This window comes from Sycon ciliatum, chromosome 5 (assembly GCF_964019385.1).
Source record: "Sycon ciliatum chromosome 5, ocSycCili1.1, whole genome shotgun sequence".
In the NCBI taxonomy this organism is placed as follows: domain Eukaryota; kingdom Metazoa; phylum Porifera; class Calcarea; order Leucosolenida; family Sycettidae; genus Sycon; species Sycon ciliatum.
In genome coordinates, this window is record NC_088647.1 from 37,692,820 (window position 1) to 37,706,919 (window position 14,100).

General features: G+C 45.5%; 1 long non-coding RNA gene across 1 annotated transcript in view; it reads right to left on the reverse strand.

Moving 5' to 3' along the window:
• The window catches only part of LOC135818591 (uncharacterized), a 195,562-nt gene that overhangs the window by 134,933 nt on the left and 46,529 nt on the right, over positions 1-14,100 (reverse strand). The gene's annotated exons all lie outside the window — the stretch shown is intronic.

The window sequence follows — 14,100 nt, forward strand, 5'->3', positions numbered from 1 at the left end:
TACAGTGCAACATGACACAACATTTACATCTGATAACCAGCTACGAGAACAACTTTAGCGCGACTACATCACACTTTTAATTAATTATGCTGTTATAAAATGTTCTATTGTTGTACACAGTACCCTCAGTTCCGATACTATTCACTGATGAGCGGAACACGAAAATCGATTTTGAATAACATAAAAATCCTTAAAAATTCCATGAACTCGTTGTTGTCTGGCCATGTCTGCATCGATTATACTCCTAATTGCACTAGTAAAGGGGAAGTTAAGGCAAAAATCAAAATTTCACCAGTTGTAGTCTTCGGGGTGCTGAGTCGAATGGTCTTGGTCCGAGAAAGCTGAGACGCTCCCTTCCTACTTGAATCCCAATCGAACTCGCGCACTTCCACCGAAACTGGGTGATTGCGCCCTACTAGATGGGGATTTGTATGCAAGATGTCACTAAAAGCGCCATTTCGTTCTTATAAAAGCACGGATGACCGCGATTGGTCCATATGTTGTACTCTTTTGGACGCTGAGTCGACTGGTTTTGGTCCGAAAAGGCTGCGATGCAGCGTTCCTCCTTTATTCCCAATCGAACATTATTATTATTATTATTATTCTCAATTCATGGATGACATGGTGTCAACCAATATTATGAATGAGGGCTACCAGCCATGGAATAAAAGAACAAGAAGGCAAAAATGCACACGCAAAATATGGCAAGTTAAATGAAAATGAAAATGAAATAAAAGTAAATCAATCCAAAACCAAAATCAATTATAAAGATCAATCCAAAACCCAAATGAATTGTACAGGTAGCATATGTGATTTACTTTGGAGCTTGAAGTAATACACAAAGAGAATTGAATTCAATGATTAGTAAATGAAGATCGACGTACGTGTATATTTATCAAGCTTAAAAACGCATTGAGGGTGTTGCTGGACTTTAATTGCTGAGGAAGAGAATCCCATAATTGGTAATACAGGCGATTTGCTCATAGAATTGTTTCTTGCAATCGGGAAACGAAGCGAGTTCCGGCTTGTTGAGGATTCATTGAACCAGTTTAAGGAATGCTGCACATGCTGAGGGGCAGTGATAAGTTTGATTATGTGAATGTATACGCAGGAGGATCGGTCAATGTAATGTTTCAGAGGAAATGTACAGCAATTTTCATAGAGAACGGCTATGTTGGTCTCGGGCGGCAAACGAAGTATTGCCCGGAGAATCCGTCGATGCACAATCTCCAGCTTTGCAAAAAGGCCATTACCAGCGCCACACCACATCACACAGCAATACAAGAAAATAGGCAAAACGTATGTATGATAAAAGGTCTTTCGGCATTCTGGTGAAATGTGGGGGAGATGGCCATAAAGAATACCGACGACTGAGCTTGCCCGCTTTTCCAGATTCCGGAAATGGTGGGACCAGTCCAATTTGCTATCAAGTGTAACGCCAAGGTGCTTGTGACGAGAGGTTATAGGTATCGGGGTAGGATCATCGGGGAAATGGAAAATATGGTTGAACAAGCGGTCACGTGCTCCTGGGTGGCCAAATCACCTGGTCACCACGCCAGCAGGCGACAACTTTCACACCAAGGTTCAACTCGAGTTCAACTCGAGTGACAGGAGTGCACCCAAAAAAGGTCAAACAGGCTAGTAATTTCCTGGAAGTTTGACAATGTGCAGGCTTTCTTCCATTTTTGTCCCAAACCAAGAGCATTATATCCCTTGCTGAAGCATTATAATCAGCATTGTAAGGCAGTTTTTGGAGCATTATGGCTAGCATTATACGAACATTTTCGGAGCATTATCCGCTGGACCCTGCCCTCAGAACACGTACCGGTAACCATGGTAACCCAAATGTTTACTATACTATACAAGTAGTAATATTATGACATTGTACCTGTGTAGCTCTAAACTCCCCTAGCATGATTTGGACTTGTTTTTCTTTTTTTCTTTTTTTCTTTTTTGCCATGGCCGGCTATAATCGCCCTCACCTCCTCCTTGATTGGCCTTGGCCATGAGTGTGTGCGTAATAATAATTTCTTCACTAATAATAATAATAATAGTAATTAATAGTAATGAGGGTCAGAACCGGGTTCAACACCCATATGGTTCAGATGGTCCCAACGGACCTGGGTAGTAAGATCACTGTTTCCGAACACAGTGTCCTCCACCTTGTTTCTGAACACAGCGTCCTCCACCTTGTTTCATGCTGTCAAGAGCTAACAACAATGACGTCTAGCTGTAGACGTAGAGAGGCATACAGGTATTGTCACTGAGGTACATGTACATCTACATGAGCACGATGATTGTAGAATTATTCTTCATATGTGTATTTTCACCATAAACCAGTCTCTTGACTTCAGTGTCTGTCACACTCACAGTGTCATAGTGTCACAGTACGTGCAGTGTCAATGGTTCCCATGGTCACTGGCATCATGGCATGTACCGGTATTTTTTATTTCTTTATTTTATCTCTCTTCTAAATCCTACTTGGAGCAATAAGGCTGTGTCACTGCTTCTACTGCCATTGTTGTGAAAGCAATATCATCGCCATTGGTGGTGATTTTCCACCATGCATAAATCACTAACAATCATCATTTATGTGTCCCAACCGTCCTCGTAACTCCCCTCATTGTGACTAGTGCCGTACTGTTGAAACCTACTTTGCTTCAGTGTATATCCGCTCCAAAGCTCTTTTGTTGCATAGTTATCTGACGCAGTGTGCTATCGGGCAATATGGATAAGATTAGTACAGTCAGCATCGGCTATCGAGTGACCAGGTATAAGGATACTAGTACATGTATACCGGCTAAAGTGATATCGGAACACAAATAGCACTATGTGTACACTATTACCGGCTATAGTGATATTACTAGGCAGTAAGTCTTCTTACTTTCTAAGCTCACGCTGTGCCGTGCGGATAGGTCATGCGTCGTTGCCAACTTGCCGCATGTGCATGTTCAGCAGGAAGGCACCGCATGTCGACTACTACTTATACCAGGGTTCTAGCCAAAGGGGGGTAGGGGGGCGCAGCGCCCCCCCCCCCCCCCTACTCCGTTTGCACGCCCCCCTGTGAAAAAGTGCCGCCCCCCCTACTCATTTTCCGATTTTAGTGTTTTTTCACGTCATTCAACGAAAATACAGTCGATAGTCACTACTACAGTCCATTCAGAAAAAAATGAACTTCTAGCTTTTGGCCATAAATGGGTCAAACGTTGAGTTTTTTTAGAATTTGTTTCTGCAATCCCATATGGAATCCTCTTCCAATTATGTTTCTGAAGTTTTTTTGTCCAAAAAGCAAGCCATAGCAAGAATAGGATTTCGGCCAGGTTTTGCCCCAAAAGCACTGAATTGGGAAAAGCCATTAAAATCCAGGCCGTTTGACCCCGCTTGCAACAGTGCATTCTGCGGTTCGAACCCCAGTTCAGGCACCCTTTTTGGACCCATTTTCAAATTTCAAAGTTCGCAGCACTGCACTGTGTACGATGAAATCACGAAAAATCGCCAAATACGGGAGCTCGCCAGAGCCAGGACCCATCTTTTTATGAATGGACTGTAGAGGGTTCATAAAGGCACATTTGTGAGGGGTGAAGTTGGGGTTCACTCTGTATGTTACATTTTTGCATGGCAAGACAATTTTGGACAATGGAAAAAATGGGTCATGGGGTAACTTTTTCCCCTGCCCGCCCCCTACTATATTGACCTGGCTAGAACCCTGTTATACTGTACAGCAGCATTGTGTGCTTACATGCATCTACGGCCTTGTGGATGCAATTGAGTCAATGTGGATGCAATTGAATTGATGCAATTGAGAATATTGTGGACAGCTAAACAGTCACTGTACGTTCTGCAGAGTTGCACGTGTGATGAACGGACAGTGTACAATGCTGTCTCTCGAATCAAGATCGGAAATTTGAGTGTCTGGCACTCAAATCACCCCTCGCCCCCACCCCCAACGTCTACGCCCCTGGATATGTTAGGAATGAATCCAGAAACTCTCCTAGTAGAGTAAACCAGCATGCATGTTTTAGCAGCGAGACATGAAGCATCTCTGAAACTCACCGTGCTACTGAGGCTGGCAGAGGGGCTAACTCAGTCAGCTTTCGCTAAGCCGCGGTGATCAGCTGAAGTGAAGGGTGCGCTAGCTCAAGTTTCCACTCAACTGACTCGGACGGTGGGACGAATTGCTGAATGAAATATTGGTGAGCGATGGTGTCTTCGCAAGGAACGTTAGCTACACTTACACAGCACGCCTTCAAAGTTTCAAACAGTGGCTCAGCCGCTGGGCTTCTATACTGTACAACTATTTCTGTTTCTAGATGTTACTGAGCTAGGCCATATACTGATATAGGGTGCAACGAAACGAGTTCCTAACTCTCAGGTTGACTGCATGCAGCAGCTACAGCGGACTAACAGGAACCCAAATAACTCACCCTACTACTACTACTACTACTACTAGTACTACTACTACTACTACTACTACTAGTACTACTAGTACTACTAGTAGACTACTAGACACAAAACCAAAAAAAAACTATCTCGGACCAGCTCCAACTCCAAGGCCAAGGCCAGGCAGGGACCATGCCCATGGGCATGGGAATGGGTAAAGCCAATGCTTCACGTAGATCTACTACATGTAGCATCAGCTCAGGCACTGATGGCAGTGATCATGCCTTCATGGTGATGCGAGCAGTCTGTGCCTCTGTGGTCGAGATCACCATGATCACGCGCCACGGAAAAAACGATGAAGCCGCGGCCGCGCCAGACAACCGGCTCCAGCCTCCGATCCAGCCGACGTCGTCGAGGACTCGAGGTTGCACTCAGCTCAACCCAACCATGTAGTAGTACAGTACAGTCCGTATCGCCTATAACTAGGTTGGCGGCTATAGACTATAGTAATATACCGGATATAGTGATCAATTTCTCAAATTCATTTTCATTTGCCATAACTAAGTATACACAGTTATCGCGTATAGTAATAATCGTCTATAGTAATATATCGCCTATAGTGATCAAATTCATATTTCAAAAGACGTCTATTACACTATTTTTTGCATCGGTTATAGTGATTGATGTGAAATCAAGAGATGTCAGAGTAGAACAGGGTGTTACTTCTTCGTGAAGAACTTGTCCAGTGAGTGTTGTTTGGTGAGTTTTGCTTGTACAAGTTGCCAAAATATGCCTCCATCATGAGGAAATCCTGATTTTGTGTGTCAGGAGCTACAGCCAGCCACATGACCTTGTACATGTACGTAGTGCGTATGTGCACGGCGCGCTGAGTCGTTTGACACCCAACTCGCATACAGTGCATGCAGTATCGGTCATAGTAAATTATATCACTTATTAAGTTATAGTGATAAAATGCTCAAAATCAAACACCAACGCTATAGGCGATACTGACTGTACTGTAAAGCGACACACTTTCGCGGCGCAAATTTAGCGTTTTCATAAATTGGGCTGGTTCACAATGAGAAACTTTTGCGATTCTATCTCTTCAGTCGGATCTTGTACTGTCTACGATCAATGTACGGAGAGGTTTGCGGCGATTTATACATGTATTTGCGAATGTGTGATGGTCACGAAAATAGCGAAATTTAATCTCTAGCGAAAGTTTCTCACTTTACAGTAGCAGGCCAGGGTCAGGGTCAGGACGCTTTCACGCCTTCCTACCTCATGAGTCATCATGTAACTATCAAGCAAGGCTTCTGTATAATAATATTTATTAATTAATTATACTCATGTAGATCTGCAGTCGTGGCCAAAATTACCGACCAATCTCCCTCCTGTCCTGCGTCTCCAAACTGCTAGAGAGAATAGTGTACGACCGCTTGTACTACCATATCTCCCCTCTTCTTCACCCCGCACAATCTGGCTTCCGCCGTAAGGACAACACATCCCTGCAATTGTCCCGCATAATCCAAGACCTCTGCTCCCTAAAAGACCAGCGGCAGGTCTCCTGCATCTGTTTTTTCGACCTCTCCAAGGCCTTCGACACCGTGTGGCACAAGGGCCTGATCGCCAAACTTTGTGCCCATGGTGTCTCCGGCTCCCTACTCGCCTGGATAACTAGCTACCTCTTGGACCGAAATCAGTGCGTCACAGTAAATGGAACCTTATCTGACCCCGAGTCTGTGACATCCGGAGTGCCCCAGGGCTCCATTTTAGGTCCCCTGCTCTTCCTCACATACGTTAATGACCTCCCCTATTCAATTCCCAATATTTCTTTGTTTGCAGATGATACCACTGTCCTTGCTTCCTCCCCATCTCACGCCACCCTGTACCCCAAAGTTCAGACCTGTATCAACGACATTGTTCACTGGATGAGCACTTGGTACCTTAAGCCAAATGTGACCAAAACCGAGCTCCTCCTTTTTCCCCCTCCCACAGATCCAGTGCCCATCTTCCACTTTCCCGATGATCCCGGTCACCCTATCTTTGTAGCGCCCCACCATAAACACCTTGGCATTGTCATAGATTCCGCCCTCTCCTGGTCTCACCATGCTGATCATGTGTCGTCCAAAGTATGCCGATCTGTCGGCATAATGTCAAGTCACTTGTCCCATTTGCCCCAAAATTGCCGGATAATTTTTTTATAAATCATACATTCTTCCCCTCTTCACGTACGGCTTCCCTGCCTGGTCCACCATTAACAAAACCCACATAGGTAAATTAGAAGTTCTCCATCGCCGTATACTGCGCATCATATTTCGTACTGATCGTTATAATTATCACAAATCTAGACTTGTATGCTGCTGCATCCACTACCACTCTACAACATTACCTTGATGCTTCCAAGTGCACCCTGGCACATTCAATTTTTCTTGACCAGCACCCTGCTCATTTACAGTCCCTTAATTGGTTCAATTCAGGTGGCACCACCCGAAGCTGCGTTCGTCTCCCCCTAGCTAGGTCTACCCTATTCGTAAATTCCCCTTTCTTTTCCTCCTACTCCACGTGGCTCCAACTGCCTCCCAGTGTTAGACAAGCTCCAGATATGCCCAAATTCCGTACCCTCGTCAGAAAGCACTTCAGTATCTCTCAGTAAACAAAGTCACAGTCACCACTTCCGCTGCATAGCTCGCTGAGCATCCCATTGCTTTCTAAGTTGCTAATCCCTTCCCACTTTGTGTACGTGCTCTTCATTTTCTTTTTTTCTCTTCTTCCGTGGTTGGTCTCACCCTCTCTTCAATTCAATTGGCTGTCTTAACATGCCACGAGGTGCAGAAATAAATAAATAAAATAAATAAATAAACATCCGGCCTACACTATGCTACATGACTTAGTCTTAGTCCGTTAGTTTATACCATCTTAGTCTTATCATAAGGCATAACTAAACATTTTATACTTGTATATAAAGACGCCTCCGACTACACCCTCAGAACACATACCGGTAACCATGGTAACCCAAGAGTTACATGACATTGTCCCATGTGTAACTCTAAACTCCCCTAGCATAATGAGGGTCAGAACTAGGGACCGGCGGATTCTGATCGAAAAGGTGGCAGATTCCGCTTGAAAAGCAGTGAAATTGGCAGAACCATACAAACCTTAAAGGGGAAGTTAAGGCAAAAATCAAAATTTCACCAGTTGTAGTCTTCGGGTTGCTGAGTCGAATGGTCTTGGTCCGAGAAAGCTGAGACGTTCCCTTCCTACTTGAATCCCAATCGAACTCGCGCACTTCCACCGAAACAGGGTGACTGCGCCCTACTGGATGGAGATTTGTATGCCAAATGTCACTAAAAGCGCCATTTCGTTCTTATAAAAGCAGGGATGACCGCGATTGGCCCATATGTTGTAGTCTTTTGGACGCTGAGTCGACTGGTTTTGGTCCGAAAAGGCTGCGATGCAGCGTTCCTCCTTTATTCCCAATCGAACCTGGTTGAACAAGCGGTTACGTGCTCCTGGGTGCCCAAATCACCTGGTCACCACGCCAGCAGGCGACAACTTTCACATCATGGTTCAACTCGAGTTCAACTCGAGTGACAGGACTGCACCCAAAAAAGGTCAAACAGGCTAGTAAGTTGTACCCTGCAGGCATGGTGACCAGGTGACTGGTGTACGCAGCAGCACGTGACCGCTTGTTCAACCATGCTCGATTGGGAATAAAGGAGGAACGCTGCATCGTAGCCTTTTCGGACCAAAACCAGTCGACTCAGCGTCCAAAAGACTACAACATATGGGCCAATCGCGGTCATCCCTGCTTTTATAAGAACGAAATGGCGCTTTTAGTGACATTTGGCATACAAATCTCCATCCAGTAGGGCGCAGTCACCCTGTTTCGGTGGAAGTGCGCGAGTTCGATTGGGATTCAAGTAGGAAGGGAACGTCTCAGCTTTCTCGGACCAAGACCATTCGACTCAGCAACCCGAAGACTACAACTGGTGAAATTTTGATTTTTGCCTTAACTTCCTCTTTAATAGGCGATTCACACAACAGGCAAATCCACGTTTGTTAGGTGCCCGCAGGAAGTGAAACGTGAGGCTGCAGTTCACACGGCCGCGGGTGGCGGCCAGAGCTCCCGCGAGTATCCGGTGAGTATACGGCGTTACTGTGGTGATTTGGAATGAGTTCCCAAAGACAAAGGCCAAACAACCAGGGTTCAAGACTACCGTACGATAGTACGACCTCACAGCCTCATAACTGTAAAAGTGCCCGCAGATGAGTGCATCCGCGGGCAAAAAGGCCATGGACACTTTTGATTCCCGCGGGCAAATTTTGGTCACCCGCAGGAATATCTCCATGGTGACTTTCCTGTAAACGTGGATTTGCCTGTCGTGTGAATCGCCTATAATGGCGGGCAATTCCTCGAATTCTGCTCCATTTCTTTATCCACATACCTAACATGCATGAAACTTACCAGAAAAAGTAGCGAATTCTGCCCATTTTTCTGCCAGCATAATCCGCCGGCGCCTAGTCAGAACTGGGATCAACACCCATTATGCAATTTATGGTTCAGATGGTTCCAACGGACCGGGGCTCTGCCAACCGTGGATGATTGTAGTAAGGTCACTGGTTTCTGAACACAGTGTCCTCCACCTTGTTTCATGCTGTCAAGAGCTAACAACAATGACGTCTAGCTGTAGACGTAGAGAGGCATACAGGTATTGTCACTGAGGTACATGTACATCTACATGAGCACGATGATTGTAGAATTATTCTTCATATGTGTATTTTCACCATAAACAAGTCTCTTGACTTCAGTGCCTGTCACAGCGTCTGTCACAGTAGATCTACGTGCAGTGTCAATGGTTCCCATGGTCACTGGCATCATGGCATGTACCGATATTTTTCTATTTGTTACTTTTTGTTCTGTTTTACTATTGACACGTATACACACACACATGCACACACACAAACACACGCACACGTGCGCGCGCACACACACGCGCACACAGGTCATTGTTGTTAGCTTGACAGCAAGAAACAAGGTGGAGGACACTGTGTTTGGAAACAGCAGTGCGATGTTGCTGCTTAGCCACAGTGACATGGCTACTACTTTCGTAACACTGTTTGTTCGGTTTGCCACTTAATACAAACTGTTTGCCGTTCAAATCTCAATATAAACTGTTCGCTACTCAATTCAAAACCAGCACTGGTTTCCACAGCATGCCCTCCATACAAAGCACATGGGATGACGTCATGCACTCCATACAAAAACACATGTGATGACATCACTCACGTAACCTGTAGATAACCAGCACCAGCAGCAGAGCGTACGGGTATCAGCAAAACAGAACAGGAACGTACGACTAAAATTGATTGTCCTTGACAAATTGCTTGACAGAGTCTACTTGCTGCTCTTTTCTCTCCGAAACTCAACACTTGCAAGCCAGATATGAAAGAAAGAAAAAATCATCAGTCACACCACCGGGACTCGAACCAGGGACCTTGCTATTCGCGAGCAATGCTCTAACCAACTGAGCAAGGTCCCTGGTTCGAGTCCCGGTGGTGTGACTGATGATTTTTTCTTTCTTTCATATCTGGCTTGCAAGTGTTGAGTTTCGGAGAGAAAAGAGCAGTAGGTGGCATGTGGCCTCTAGTTTCCTTAAAACTTTGAAATTTTCCGTGAAGTCCAAATTTGAAATTGCAATTTGTATTTGCTCGCAGTGGACATAGTTTGATGCGCTCCCCATGATATCAAGCGAATGGCCGAGGGCCCTCTTGATTGGTGTGAGTTGCCAGCATGATGCAAGCCAGATATGAATTGATCGAAGAAGGATAGATTTACCATCACTGTGGATAAGAGTCATACTGTAGCTCAGTTGGTTAGAGCATTGCTCGCGAATAGCAAGGTCCCTGGTTCGAGTCCCGGTGGTGTGACTGATGATTTTTTCTTTCTTTCATATCTGGCTTGCAAGTGTTGAGTTTCGGAGAGAAAAGAGCAGTAGGTGGCATGTGGCCTCTAGTTTCCTTAAAACCTTGAAATTCTCCGTGAAGTCCAAATTTGAAAGAGTCTACTTGGGCGTCAGAAATACGTCCATTGCTCTGCAGTACAGCCAACACCTCGGCAACAGTGAAGAATAACTGTGCATGCGTACGCCAGTGTCCAGTAGCTTTTGTCGGCCACCCTGCTGTCGGTCCAACAGAACTGCGGCGTCAGCTTTTGCTAAGCTGCGGTGATCAGCTGAAGTGAAGGGTGCGCTAACTCACACCAGCGTGTGTTGAGTCTTGATCCGGGATTGAAACTGGTGACGACTTGGTGACTTTTCGCCGTCACTGCTCATCCGCAGTTTTCTGCTTGCAATGTTACAAAGTAGAGTCAGGGCTCTGTGTGATGTTCACAAGTGCGCTGTCGAGTCTGAGAAAAGGGAAGAGAGAATACAAATCATTTACCAGTTAAATCGTGTTTCGAACCAAATGTTCCACGGATCATGTCAGTGGTGTAGGAATCGGGGCGGGGGCAAGGGGGGCACCAGCCGCTCCCCCCCCCCCCCTTACCTTTTGGCGGATGGTGGGCCAAAGGCCGTAAAGTAGGGTTCGGCGGATTCTGCCGGCAGAAAAATTGGCAGAATTCGGTACTTTTTCTGGTATGTTTCATGCATGTTTGATGAACGCGCAAGTGAGGATCATGCATGCAGTGCAGAACAGTCAGTGGTCATGCAGTCAGATCAATTGTAGTCAGGGCTGACCCAGCAGTCATTCATGTACATGTATGTAAATAATCATTTCTCTCTCCACCCTGCACTCCACTCGTTTTGCACACATCCGCACATTCACTCATACGTTTACACCACTATTGAACACGTCCATATTGCCAGTGGGGGCCACCACAGCACATCGCCCCAACTTATCGTCTTTGCACACAGTTCCGTGGTCATGACTATACAAAACCATTGCTTAGTCCAACAAAAAACTCCCAACACATTAGACCATGATGCATCCACACAACTCTAGAAGAATAAAAGCGATGGTACATAGTCTGAAGTTACATGATGATTACTGGGGTGGGTGGGTGGGCACTCTCACTCAACTCTCCGCACAAAGACAAAAGAGGCCGACCCTGCACTCGTCACCTCCTTTTAACCCACACCGTGCTCCCTCATACCCGTTCCTGGGAGGACAGAGAACACTACTTCTCTGCTAATTCTTATACTGTGACGTCAACCGCAGAGAAGTGACATCACTACAGTCATAAGTCTCCACTTTTTCAGATCTAAAGGAATGTGCGTGTCACCGGCGTGAAGCACACTCACTAGATCATCCCTTGGTTGTTTTTGCATCGTAGCAGCTAATGAAGCGTTGTTTTTCATGGGCAGTTTTCTTCAAAATCGGAAAGGCAAGAGTACTTTCCTTTAGTCGGAGTCAGTGCTTCTCATTGCTATACCACAGCGTTCTGAAGAAAGTCACTTTCCAGAAAAAAATTTCGTGACTGACTGTTTATAAGCACAGTAGTTCTCGGAGAGCGAAGATTGCAAGATACGACCACCAAACTCTTGGGCGCTGGTCATAAATTTCAACATTTTCATTAGAAACTGAGCCCGATCAAGGCTTGCAGCCATAATTCAATTACCTCCTAAATATTTCACCAGGGTCACATTAGTCATTGTGGAAAATCCGTTATCAGTGGAACATACTACATTGCAATACTTCTTATCACTGACAGGAGAAGATTCCTTCAAGAGTCCGAGGTTCTTGTTTGCAATAGCCAAAATCAGGAAAGTCTTGAACATAAGCTTACAAGTATCTCTCTGCCTTTGCCAGCAAGTTTTGCTTTACGGTCGACTCTCTTTCACCATTACAGATGTACCGGTATTTCGCTTTCCGGTAAATTTCCCTTTGGACTTTGGCCAGGCTGTCAGTCAGAGCTACATATCCAGTGGTGGCTGTGTGCAATCCCTGGTGTTCAACATACATATACATCTACATGTACAGCATTTTCATTATTCTTGTCCAGATTCCAGTAGTAGTGCAGTACTCGGTTTTCACGATTGCTCCACACACAGTCATATTATGTACATGTCCAGTGTAGTGCAGCACCTATATCATGATGTGTTGTCACATACTTTTACACAAGCATACAAATCTCCGTACAAGGATTACCGGTACACAGGTACATACGCACAATAGGTACTAGCATAGCCCAACATACATCAAGGTCATTGCCAGCAAGTCAGCCCCCCAAACCAAAACATCTTCATACGCCACTGCATGGATGAGTCGGTCCCCGGCTCCAGGTACTAACCTTCACACTCGTCTCCACTCAACACTGCAGTATACTGATACAGCTACAGGTAATCAACTTTGACAGCGTGTGGAGGAAGAACAACGAGTCTAGAATCTACTCCAGGACATGTACAAGACTAAACTTCATTCCAGGTAGTTAGTTCGATTTGATCCGCTAGCACTGTCCAAAAGACTCGCAGTGTCCGCTCAACTTGTATACGGACAGTCGGACTAATGCCTGAAGTATTGGTGAGCGATGGTCTGCGCAAGGAACGTTAGTTACACTTACAAAGTACGCGTTCAAAGTTTCAAACAGTGGCTGGGCTTCTACTTGGCGATTGTTCAACTGGTTCTAGAAGTCAATGAGCTAGCGTGCAACGAAATGAGTTCCTAACTCTGCGGGGGCCTGCAGACCGACGACTACCAGTACCACTCTTATCAGTTAGACAGGAATCCAAGACAGAAAACTAAAAAAAACTATCTCGGACCAGCTCCAAAGCCAAAGCCAAACTGGCCCAAAGGCTTCACGTCCGTGACAACACTGACTCAACGAAACATGGTGAATCCACCGCCGGGCACCGACAGACTCAGTCCAAGTGGTCCGTGCTGGAGATCAAAAAAAAAAAAAAAAAATTCGCGGGATTCGCGTTGGCATCGCTTGAATATCAAGCGCCCCGGAAAAATACAGTACGTCCGACGTCACCATGGTCACGGTTCCTTCGATGCGCATAGCAACGGTACATGTACATGCGCACTGCACTAAAAATCGCAAAAGAAATCGTTGCGTCCTCTCCACAGAACCAGTTGCCAGTGGCAACACATGCAAGTCGCATAGATCAGATGTACTTGACTTTGATTCTTCTTTTCTTCTTTTCAGTGTTTTCTCTTTCTCATTGATCTCGACAGTGTTGTGGTGCTCGTTACCTAACTGAGACATCTCTTGTGACCGTGGTCAGTGTCACCAGCGGCGCAACGAGGCGGAGCGCCGGGATCGAGCGTGTAAAAACGCTCTGCATTAGCAGCTCTTGTAGTGTAGAATGTTTTCTGCGATGTCGCATCCAAAGTCAACAGAGCCAAGGTGCAAGCGAGCATGAGAGATCTCGTATAGGATGTGAGCTCAAGACGGTAAGCTGCTGAAAAAGTGGAAAGACACGTGTATTTACAAACTCCCTCTCTCTCTCTTCAATGAACACTTCATCCATGGATTGCCGCTATGCATTTCGTGTTGTGGTCACAGATAATCTGGGCAAATGTAAAACTACCAACTGGAGTGTGCTATGGTGTTAGGGACATGTCCCAAAGTGTCATCACATGGCTGTGGAGACTAGTACACACCTGGAGGAATATTTCTACAACAGTGATACGGAGTGATATGGAGTGCAGATGGATGGATAGAAAAGAAAACTGAGATGATGGGAAGTAAGTACATGTCGTGTAAGTTGATTG